This window comes from Sabethes cyaneus, chromosome 3, assembly GCF_943734655.1.
Source record: "Sabethes cyaneus chromosome 3, idSabCyanKW18_F2, whole genome shotgun sequence".
Lineage (NCBI taxonomy): Eukaryota > Metazoa > Arthropoda > Insecta > Diptera > Culicidae > Sabethes > Sabethes cyaneus.
The window spans coordinates 162,251,485-162,264,032 of record NC_071355.1 but is presented as its reverse complement, the minus strand read 5'-3'; the positions used below and the strand labels follow the sequence as shown (position 1 = coordinate 162,264,032).

At 40.1% G+C, this 12,548-nt stretch overlaps 1 protein-coding gene across 5 annotated transcripts in view; it reads left to right on the top strand.

Annotated features, from left to right (window-relative positions):
• The window catches only part of LOC128744227 (cGMP-dependent protein kinase, isozyme 2 forms cD4/T1/T3A/T3B), a 416,751-nt gene that overhangs the window by 251,164 nt on the left and 153,039 nt on the right, over positions 1-12,548 (top strand). The gene's annotated exons all lie outside the window — the stretch shown is intronic.

Sequence of the window (12,548 nt, the reverse complement as noted above, 5' to 3'; positions counted from 1 at the left end):
CATAACATTGTTTTTCAATTGATAATTCAACTGATACATTTTCAGTGTGATCATCTTACTTCCCGGGCACAGATGATAATTAGACACACATACTAACTTTTAGAATTACGGTTATTTCCATTTACGAAGAGTGACAGGGTTTCCCCATTCCAATAGGACGGAGATTATTTTATCGCTTGAACCTAACTTTTTTTTTGTCGGAAGATTTGACCACTGCGACCATTATTTGAATTTGAACCTAACTAAATATGATGTTCTGAAAGTAAATCGATGGCGCAATGGTACCTTCACTTTGTATGCATATACTATTATAATGTGTTTAAAACTGTTGTCTTGGTTGTTGTTGGCTTACTTCTTGTAAAACATAAATGCAGTCCAGTGTTTGGCTTAATTTAGATTTCATTGATATGTTACTAACATGCACCCAAGCCATCTCTGTTTTCTATTTCATTGAAATTTTATATTTCAAAATATTTGCAATTCTTGACATTTAATAACGAATTAAAGCAAACATAAAATTAAGGATCGAACTACAAAATGACACAGCTTAACTTGGCGTAGCACAGATAACGGCACAAACTCGTTGTTCGTGCCAGCAATAATGCCCTAATGATTCAGATACCCCACTTTTAGACTTACTCTAAAAGGTAATAGCTAAAGCATTTTCAAATAAATCAAATCGCAATCAAGTCGTTTGGTAATTTTATGGGTCTGTAATTTTACTAGTTGAGTCCGAATGTTACGATCCGGAAAATATAAATGTCAAGAAAACTGCTGATACATTCCATTTGTGCATGAATTTTCAGTACTATTTAAACTTTGTATTAGTACTTTGAACTTTAAATTAGTTTTATTTGAATCAAAGCATACGAAGATTTTACGATTATGTAAGATGTTGTATTATTGATCTATACCTATAAAAAAGGATTTCTGTCTGTCTGTCTCTCTGTCTGTCCGTATGTTCCTTATAGAATCGAAAACTATTGAACCGATCGGCGTGAAAATTGGCATGTAGGGGTTTTTGGTGCCAGGGAAGGTTCTTATGATGGTTAGAGACCCCTACCCCCACTAAAGGGGGGGGGGCTCCAAACAAAAGAAACACAAATTTCTGCATAACGCGAGAACTAATCAAGCAAATGGAACAAAATTTTACAAGTGGGTGTTTTTGGAGGCAAGAATTTTTTCTATGGTGAATTAGGACCCCTTCCCGCTTTAGGAGGGGAATAATGACCTCTCTCCCTTTTAAGAGGGGGGGGGGCTTCTATACAAATGAACAAAATTTGGCATGTGGGGGGTTTTGGAGGCAGCAATTTTTTTACCGATGGTTTGAGACCCATCACCCCTGTGGAAAGGGGATAAGGACTCTCATACAAATAAAACAGCAATTTTTGCGTAACTCAAAACCTAATCAAACTCGAGAAATTTTAGACTCATAAAACATTAATCAATAACAAGACCACCAAAAACTATCAATAGTAACATTAGATAATTCAGCGCAAGTCGACCATAGGCCGCGAGTGTTGCCGGCGACCTGCCGCGGAAGCGCCGGCCACTGCGGGGGGCAGCCCCCCGTAGAGATCACCTCTATCTAGGTTTATTTATTTTCCTAGATGTACTGACCTCTATTACTTTCCTTCAGTTGGGTCACCCCTGCGAAATGGTATTTTCTACGAAAAGATTTTCCGTGAAATGGTACATCCCGCGTAACGTTTTTCGCGAAATGGTATTCTGCGAAACTCTATATTCCGCGTTATGGTCAACCGAGAGTTGGTGTTCCGCAAAATGGTAATCGGCGGAATGGTTTGTAATGATGGCGAATATTTAAATGCTCGAGATTGTGACAAAGGTCATCCGAGATTCACGCTTTATGTACAACGTAGTTTAATTTGTGGCAATACGAAGTTTGTCGGGTCAGCTAGTTTAACTAATAAAAACATCTCTACCACTCGACAAACTGACATGACACATCGAAGAAAATCCTTTAAAAAACAGTACTACACATGTCGTTTGCACACTAGCCTCTCTGTTATGCATGTTGCGGATTAACTTATATTTGTAGGGTTTTTCACATTTGTAAGGTTTTAAATTCAACACTCGAACTAACTTATATTTGTAGGGTTTTTCACATTTATAAGGTTTTAAATTCAACACTCGAAGTAACTTATATTTGTGGGTTTTTTCACATTTGTAAGGCTTTAAATTCAACACTCGAAGCAACCCTCAACCGCCGCGATGGCGCCACGTTGCGAAACATGCCATTTGACAAATGAGCGACTTAAGCGTAGACGATGGAATCAACGTTAGTGTCTCGTCTGTTTGTCTGTGATTTTAATTCTACTACTAAGGCACTGTAAATAAACCGCCGACAAGCGTCAAAAAGTTAGGTTAGATTCGCCCAGGAATACTCTATATCAAAGTTCTGAGCGCTGATAGTTACTGTACGCATACATACGCATCACTAAAGGGGTTTCCAACAGCTATGATTACAACGCACCTTCGAGAAAAGTTATCTATAAATACTTTCTTGATTGCATCTGATTACTATCCAGCTTTCCACGAGCGATAATGGCGGATATTGAGCACAAGTGGGCACAATCTTTTGACATTCATTGGAGGAGCGTCGAGTTCGCCCTGACGGAGTTACTATGGATACATTCATGATTGTTTGTTGTTCGAATGTAAAAATGTAAACACTAGGGTACTGGCATTACGGATTTTTAACTACCATTATTATTCAGGTCCACAACAAATCCTACCCCGGATGACAAAGTGTTCATGAGGTGCTTGCACCAGCTGTATCTTAGATGGCTCATGAACAAAGCGTATAGTTGCAATTTGTACCACAAAAATATGGCGTCGTATCTGGGGCCAGGTTCTGGTTACAGACATGGATGGCTCGATCACTTTAACTCAATTTTGATTCATTCGACAGTACCGTCTCAGCCAAGTATAATTTGACAAGTTGCTATGGGACATTTGTAGTACTAGTTGTTATCTGCAATTTTGCTGAAAAAAGCTTTGCTGTATCTTTTGTAGTTACGGCGTTACAATGCTCATAGCTCATTAGTAGCTAAGGGAACGTTCATTTCAAAATTATTTTTATGGACGAATTTGAATTTAAAATGAATAAATGAATTCGAAATGAATATATTTGAAGATAAAAGCCGGCTTTGTCATGCATTCAACTGTCGAACGAAATCCTTTAGATAGCTCCTCCTAACGAAATTGGAAGTGAGTTTGTGGCAGAGATTAGTCCCCATAACTGATCGCCCTGAAGTCACAGTTTGCGGCAAATACCAGTACTTACATTGCTTTACTGGACCTGTACTAGTGTACCTGATGAAAACAAACGGATGTTCTAGCGCATTCCCCCTATATCATTCACTTTTTTCTGATAGGGTACCGCAGGGTAGCACACTAGGCCCTCTCCTTTTCATCATTCTTTCAATGACGCAGCAAATGCCATAAGAACTGGGTGCCGACTAGTTTACGTCGATGACTTGAAGATCTATCTAACAATTCGTTGCTTCGAGGATTGTTATTGTCACCAGATTTTATTAAATAAATTCGTGACGTTTACTTTACACCGTAAATTCTTTAATAATAAGCACTGCTAAGTATCAAGTGATAACATTTCACCGAATGCAAACGTCAGTTATTTTGAGTACATATAAAGGGTGGCCCACATCAAATTGCATCACGGAAGAAATGCTGTAGAAAATTACCTAATTGATCGATCCTTTTCCAAACTTCCAGACAACAAAATATAACCCATTAGTAAGCTTTTGGCATATTTGTTTCATTCAACTTCAATACCATAACCGTATACTCGCCCCTTACGCTTAACTCCACTCAAAAAGTTTTGCACAACCTAGCTGCAGCTTCATCTGTACGGAAATCCACTTTTTCTTCATGTCTTCCTCAGGCTTGACCTCCTTGGGATGCCTCCGTAGTTCCTGCTTTATAATAGCCTAGTACTTTTCGATGGGACTTAGTTCCGGTGCGTTCGAGGCGTTCATGTCCTTAGGTACGAAAGTGACTCCGTTGGCTTCGTACCACTCCAATACATCCTTTGAATATTGGCACGAAAATAGATCCGGCCAGAAGATCGTACAGCCCTCGTGTTGCTTCGACAGAGAAGGCAGATGCTTCTGTAAACACCTTGAGGTGGATCTGTCCGTTTACAGTCCCGGTAGTCACGAACGGCGAACTCTGGGCGGGGCGGTAAAGTACAGTAGCCCCGGAAGCTGCTGGAAGTTCGCCTTGACGTAAGTCTCATCAATCATGATGAGAAAATGGAGGATTTTCCAGGTGTTTGCGCAAAATAAATTCGCGACGTTGCTTCTCAGGTGACGCCATTTTTTCCAATTTTCGAAAAACTGATCGCGACAAAAATGGAATGTAAACAATATACTTTAAACTACTTCTACTCAAATTTTCAAGAGAAAATACCCAATGGGTAATTTTCTACAGCCTTTCTTCTGTGGTACAATTTGATGTGGGACACTCTTTAGTATTGATGGGCAAACACTGAACAGAGTCGACAACGTTAACAATCTTGGCATAATCTGGACGTTTGGCATGTAACCACACGGAAATCGTTTCTGAAGCAAGTAGGCAACTTATGTTCATCGCAAAAATCCGACGGGGTTTCAAGGATCCTCATTGTATGAAAACGTTGTACTGCTCCGTTGCACATTCCCTACTTGAAAATGTTTGCGAGGTTTGATACTTGTGAATCGAGCACGTGCAGAGAAGGCTTTTAGCAAAGCCGTAGGTTTAAACCGTCCTTAGACATTACCCTTCTTTATCGACAGAGTTCGCAGCCGGTTGTTTAGAATACAGGAAAATTACGGGGCCAGGGTAACGATCCTACTGATTCTATCTAGCAAGCACCGCCTAGCCGAAATTCGAACATACGACGACTGGCTTGTTAGACTAGCCACGTACCTCGAAGCTAGCTGGGCGGTCTAGAGAAGGCTTTTACGTTTGTCATTAAGGATTTGACGATATCCCAACAATGTTCCTCCTTATTCGAATCTCTGTCGTCTTCCTGAAATAAACACGCTTGAACTGCATCGCAAGCTACAGGTATTACTCAAGGATAAAGTGTTCAATTGGCGAAATGATTCGCGGAAGCTTCTGTCCATGTTGAACTTCCGTGCATCGCAACGTATCCCAAGTAACAATTTCAGGCTGATCAAACGTTTTTAAAACTGATTGATATTCAACCTTTGTCTGGGCGAAGGTCTCTTAATACAAATGGAAACCTTTGTTCAGCTCTTAAACATCTAAATCTGCTGAATTTATCAAGCTTTGGGCTTCTTAATGGTTGCTATAATGAAGCCTAACAGAAGTTTTCCGGGCTTTTAAATACCCGCTTTTGCCTAATACTGTCCATTCTATTTTCAGAATATGAAATAATTTTGCAATGCATTTTTAGCCGCTTAATCAACGTCTCTTCAACCTTTAAAAATCTATTTGAAATAGATCAGCCATTTCATCTGACAAAAATCCAAATAAATCAATAGTTTTATGCTGTATAACAACATATACGTATAATCTGGTACTTGATTTACACTGAATAAAGTCATCTTTTCGACAATGATTGTACAAAATCATTTTATTTTTAATAAATGGTCGTATTTCAAGTAATTTTATTCGTCTATGGTCGTACCGAACCGTATACATCATACAACAATGATTGTACCAAATCATTTAATTCATCTATGGTCGTACCGGACCTGATACTTCACCAACAATGATCGTACCGAATCATTTCGGTTTATGATCACACAGAAATATTTTAGTTAGTAAAGGTCGTATTGTATCATTTATTTAACTAACGGGTGGCAACTAAAATTTTGGAATTTTTTTCTCAAGCTGTCAAAAAAAGACAAAGATACATGAAGAAGATCTTCTTTACCGAAATTAAAGATACATTATCCATTATTGAAAAAAAATTAGTGTACATTTGAAAACGGTCCGTAACCGGCTGTTCGGCGAAGCTTTCGTTTGACGTGGAAACAGGAGCATTGTACGGCCTTCATGTCAACTTTACGAATGTATCTCTTGATTCTACCAATCAACTGTTTGCAATTTGTGGCTCTCCAGTTATTTTTGTTCACCAAGGAACTCAAAATCCCGAAGAAATCTTCGATTGGGCGCACTGAAACAGATTTTTCTGTCGTGGTTTTTGGCTAAAAAGGGGATCAAATGGGTATTCAGGAACGATTGTGTTTTTTGGCGTAATGCGATGGTGCTCTATCCGGCCAAAAGACGTATTGTCCATCTGCATGATGTTTTTGTAGAAATGGGATCAAAATTTTCTACAAACTTTCGTCTGGTGCATCTTAATTGATAGTCAAACCAGAGGGCTTGTTGAAGAAACAAGAAAGAGAACGATTTCCTTCTGCGTCCATAATTTTGGCTGGTCTTCCACTACCTTGCTTGCGAATAGTTGTTGGATCTTAGGATATGGTAAACAATCGAAACCGCAACATATTTGCTTTTTAAATGTTGTACCGTATACTTTTTACCGAGATTTCTGTTGCAGTTCGTAGAAGTGTACAGCGTGCTCCCGAAATGCTTCTTGTTTCGACGCCATTTTTAGCAAAACTGGGCAAGCATAAACAAAACAAAAAATATTAACAAAAAGAGGAGAGAGAGAGAGCTAACACATACATACTCTCATTTCTCTCTGAGCTCGTTTGTTGTTGAGCATAAGGGACGCGAAAAAAATCCAAAATTTTAGTTGCCACCCGTTATGGTCGTATCGAACCGTTCAACTTTTGTATTCGGAATATGGACCAAGTCTTACTCGTTTAACCAGCTGTAGACGACTGACTCGGCTCAGTAGTCCGGTTTTTGAACGCGGTCGCAATCTAGATGATACCGATGATTACCAACACGATGACTTAACTCTTCTGAGTCTATTCTCATTTATCGCGACGATAGCACAACGTATTGCTGCCGAGGTGGTATATTGCGCGAGACATGTTCTGATGCTGGAATAAGCGATAATCTGTACCAAGGGCATGCAACCCCCCTACACGCTTAGTTATAACAGTGATATAGCATATCGAAAGTTTTCGCGTGACTTTTCACGCTGCATACAGCCCCATCTTACTCGTACGCGTACTCATCCTAAAGAACGCGCCGGCGCGCGTAAGCGTCCCTTTCGGACTCTCGCTCGTACTTATTCATGCATTGCGACGAGTTTTTGCAAGTGTGTGTTTTGCTAACAGCTACGGTCGTCGCTCTCGTTCTTCGTTGCTGCCCGAGCTGTTGATATCGATTTCTCGCGGGCACTCGCACTTCAGCCCGTGAGTAAAATTGGGGGCGACGATGAAGAAGAAAAGAAAAATTAAAGCGAAACCTGTATCCCAGTGCGCCACTTTGCCTCACGGGCAGCTGATTGCTCAAGAGTTATTTGACTCGGGAATAAGCTATGCAGGAAGACGATGTGAGGATGTGCGTGCGCGAGTGTGTAGGTAGCAGAATGTTTGCACACAGCAACGGTGGCTGTTTGTTTCCTGCTCGCGTGTGCGGCGTAAGCGTTGAAAGCTGTGTTTCGCATACTCACTTGCGTGTGAGCAGCCAACGTTGACTTCTCGCTAGATTGGCAGCATTGATTATCAATACTTCATCATTTTCATCCTTTATTTTCAGTCATTAATCAGGCTGAAAATCAGCATTAATCCGTTTGAGAGCGCCGTCTTTTGTGACCGAACAGTTTTAACAATAGCAGCCTTTCAACTAATCAGCGGCAGTCAGTGGCCTACCAGTCCAACGATCATCTCGCCGCATCTTGTAGGATTGCGACAACATGCAATCGGTGGTGTAAAGAACCAACACCAACAGTAACTGATGCGACTAAATAAATGGAACGTCCATGATCAATTCTGGGATAAAACCGTTAGTGGACATCATGTGTGTTTCCTCTGCTCTGCTGCATTAATGTGACGACGAACAAATTTTATATTCCACACCGAAGTTTTCGCACGAGACATCAATTTTGATTAGATTCTAATAGTGTATCGATGCAAACTGTTGAACGTGAAGAATGGTTGCCAATGTTATGAACAGATTTTACTTTCAGGACATCAAATTCGTTTAGGTTGTCATACGAGAAATGATACGTGACCTGTTGAGATGGGAAGACCTTGTCACTGTTTTCAAAAATGGAAACGAATGAATTCGCAGGTGGATATAGACCTGATTTCAGAGTGATTGATTTGTCAATTATGCATTGCTTATGTATTTATCAATAGTGAATTTCTTTAAAAAAATATTGTTTTCAATTCGTAAAAAGCTTTCTGATTGACAGATATAAATATCTTTCGATTCAAGTTTGATCTGTCACCAAGCTGGTAATCATTTTTCAATCAACTCCATTCCCACGTCACGTGTTAAGTTGCCTGCGTTTCATTTTTCCACCCATTCATTGCCCAGAACACTTCTCATTCCGATAAAATATGGACGAAACAATTCATTCAATATCTAACAATTCTATTAGAATTCGATGCTCGAAAAGGCGCCACTTGCCCGCTAAGGTTTGCAGCGGCGCATTTGCATAAGCCGCGCAGATTTTTCTGGGCAGGATTTCGTGAGTTCGATTATGGTGCTGCTGACATTTGCAGTGCCGCACAATCAAACACGAATCCAGTTTGCCAAGCACAGGCACAGGAATGTTCTCGTGAGTAAACAGGTTTCTGGTTTCCAAACTACCCAACCACTGCGCTGCTGGCTGTGCTGCTCAGACTGGTTCACCGGCATTACAAACACTTAGTGGAGTAATCCAGGCATATTGTCGGCTTTGTGTTGGAGACAGAAAGTGTTTTGTGTCAATTTATTCGCTGATCCTAAATAAAAGGGGCAAGTATAACAAAAAAAGTGTATCAAATTACGCACCGTATGCTTGCTCGGGTGTATGATGCATCGTCTAAAAATATACTTTGTAAATACATGGTAAGAGTAGCCTAGAAAGCGCGAACGAACCGTCCGTGGCCGCCGGCCAGATGCGTTGCGGACAATTTAGCGCATCATCGCTTGTCACCGACATAAAATGCTGTTTCGATGGTGGCAGCGATCAATCAATCAATACTCGTGAGATACCATTTTTTTTTTTGTTGGTTGATCGATCAACACATACAATGAGCAGCATGTCGGAATTGCTTTGATGGGTCTTTTGAAAGCATGTTCCTTTCAAGCCCACACGGACAATCCATCATCACGATCATTTTAAACTGACAATCGATGGAATGAAAGCCTAAAATTCGATTTTAACATCATTATTAGCGGCTTCTTAGGGGTACTAGGTGAATTGATTGTCAATAAACTTTCAGGAGCGGTTTATGTACGTTGTTTGTTAGCGTTATAAAAAAAGAGAATAATTCAAAATTTAGTTTAAAATGATAAATGAAATCGCAAATTTCCGGTTGCGGCTTCTTCATAAATGCATAAATTAGCTTCTTCGTAGTTTGTTACCCTTGAACTGAAATCTGATTAACAAAAATTTTCTGCGGGCATTTTCTGATTCGTCGATCACTATTATTGAACGCTTGTCTGCCCGTGCAGGTTTGTTGAAAGTCATCGATGCAAATAATGCTACCGCTCAGCAAGGCCGTGAGTTTTGGTTTCGTATTTTTCCGCCAATTCATTCCGGGCCATAAACCTCCAGCTCTGCTTGTGGACCTCAACTCGACTGCGGTGGTAGATGGGGTTAGTTCGATCACGATCTTTTTGGGTACCATGACTATAATTATTTCCCCGTTCAGGCAGCAGTCGATTTTGTGAATGCTTAACAAGTTCAATAAAAAGAGAATTGCACCATCCGAATACAGTGAATGCTAAACTTTGAAGATGAACCACGTTTGGAGTTTGATTTGGAAATCAGTGTCAATGGGAATGATCGGAATTTAACAGCTGGAAAGTTAGTGGCAGTTGGGAAGCAATTCATTATCTGCCTCAAAGAAAGTCCCATTCGTTAAAATCGTAACGCATACTTTACCTTGACGTTCCATTCATTCCGCGTATCCGTTTCGTTCCATAAGAGGATCGCTCGAGAGCCCGGCTCGTACGTTTTCTCGCAAACAATGAACGAGTTTCGCTCCAAATACCATCAGTCTACCATACAAACGAGTCTATTACTTAGAGCTGGCACCATAAACAGCTCTGCAGTGTCTACAAATTGGAAAATCATTTGAGTTTTTGCCACTAACATCGCAGCCCAATAAGATCAAAGTGACTGAAAACATTTTTCACCAATCGCAAAACAGGATCCGATAAACGATTGGCAAACATACAGCACAACTACCTAACTGCTACGTTTTAGCTCCATCAAGGCTTTTGGCTACGCGAAACGAGGGGGTTTAAATGTCACTTCTGTTTGAAACCATGACTAGACGAGAGCAAAAAATTCACCACTCCACCAATCCACACCGGTGCGCCGAGCTTCTAATGTTACAGTGCGGTTCTTCAAAAATGTTTAAACATAATAAGCCGACAACGGCACTTTGATGCGCAGGCTTTCTGGACAGGCAATGAAAACACCGGTCAGCTGGCCGTCAATTAAACTGACTTTTTGTCGAGGTTGACCAGTTGAATTTTGGGTGCGTTACGATCTGAAGTTGAATTTACTAAGTGGGGCATTATCACACTTAATTATGGGTGCGTAAAAAGAACTTAATCAAATACTGGCACTAGTTATTGCTGGTTATGCCGGAAAAACGACCAATATGATGCGAACCAAATGATATGATAACCTATGCGCTAACAAATCAAAAATAGATCAAATATAATTTCCGGTTCGAAACAACATTCCGATGGTCTATACATATTTGATTATTAAATGCGCTCATAAAGTTAGGCGGGGTGTCAGTTCGAAACTTTTAAATATGTTAAATTTATTCATTCAGTAGATATCGTTGACGACGTTGATTGTTACAAAATAAATTTTAGCGCTTGTGTTGCCAGGCGGAACGTTACGGTGACACAAAAGCGAAAATAATAAATTTGCGGTGTCGTCCCTTCTCTTTACGGCAGCACAATACCGAATGCAGAAAGCAGTTTTTGTAGTATTTAATTATGTTCATGAAGCCGATTCAAAGAACTATGGTAGTAGGCTTGATTTTGCTCATCTTAATAAAAAAAGGACAGAGAAATCTACTTTTCATAGCGAACAAGTGCTTTCGTCCGCATGCTAAAGAGAATGTCGGACACACAATTATACGTACGATTTGCTCCGTGACCTTTTTTTTTTTGTTTTGATTATAGTCACTTTAACAGCTTGGGTCATTCGTGACATCTGCGGGCTTGGGATTCGAACCGAACCCGGGAACGTCTGGTGAGCGGCGTGAATGCTAAACACTACAGCGGGACTGACCTCCTCCGTGACCTTCGGGTGCATGCATTCGGAAATCCTCCGGCATCAAATTGACGTTCATTTGGAGACAGAACAAAGCATTGCAAAAGAAAACATTTTCTTCACTTTCCAGAGGAGATAACATCTGACAGAAAGAAGACAAATAAGTTTCTCTTCTGCAATTTGCAGTCAAACATTGACCCTGGTGATTATTTTCAAAGCTCGACAAAAGTCTGACTAGCTAGTAAAAGTCACCGTTAAATTCTTTTCAATGCCAAAAACATTAAAATGGCTGCTTCTAATCACAATCACCGTATTGCTAACTGACACTCGATAGAGTGGAACCAGTAAAATTAGGCTATTTCAACCTTTAATTATGGCATCGTAATACAAAAAAAAACATTTTAGTATCTGCCAAATACATTCGCAGGACAGACTGTTGTTTCTCGATACATGGGATTTAATGATCCAATCTAAGTTTCTAAGCACTGCCACTGATAACTATTCGATAAAAATTAAATACCAGTGTGCACTGTGGGGTTTTCCGCAAAAAAGCTCTTTATCTCAATATCTCCAAATGCCGGTGGGCAAGATTTAATCTTCTGTCGTCCATATAGATATTTTTATGAGGATTCTAAAGATATGGTGTATACTTACGGCAGACAACTGTTTCTAGCTGTTATAACCAAATGACGCGATTTTACCTTAATTTTTCGATATTAGAAGTTGTAAAAGTCAATATCTTTGGGTTTCTTTTGGACACCATCGAAGTTTTTTCTACAGCCGTTGACGAAATCGACGATGGAGTTTCTCGTTGGATATCTAGTTGTAAGGTAAGAACAACAGGGCTTGAAATTAGTTCAAATAGCTTACACAAAGCAGAGAAGCTAGTTATGCCAGGATAATTTCTGATATTTTGCCGATCACCGCTTTTGAAAACTGGAAGCATATAAGGTTGCTTCCAAATTGCCGAAAACATTCTGTGTTCAAGCGTTCTGTTGAATATACGACATAACGCTTCTGCCAAAACAAGCAGTCGTCGCTCAGTCATACCTCCGATTGTACAGCAGAACGAATGCGTTCTGATCTTTTTCTACATTTTCGTTTCGATCAAATCTCCTTTACCGTCTGGAGCTGCGAATAACCGCAGAACTGTCAATTGACTGGCAGTAACCACACCACA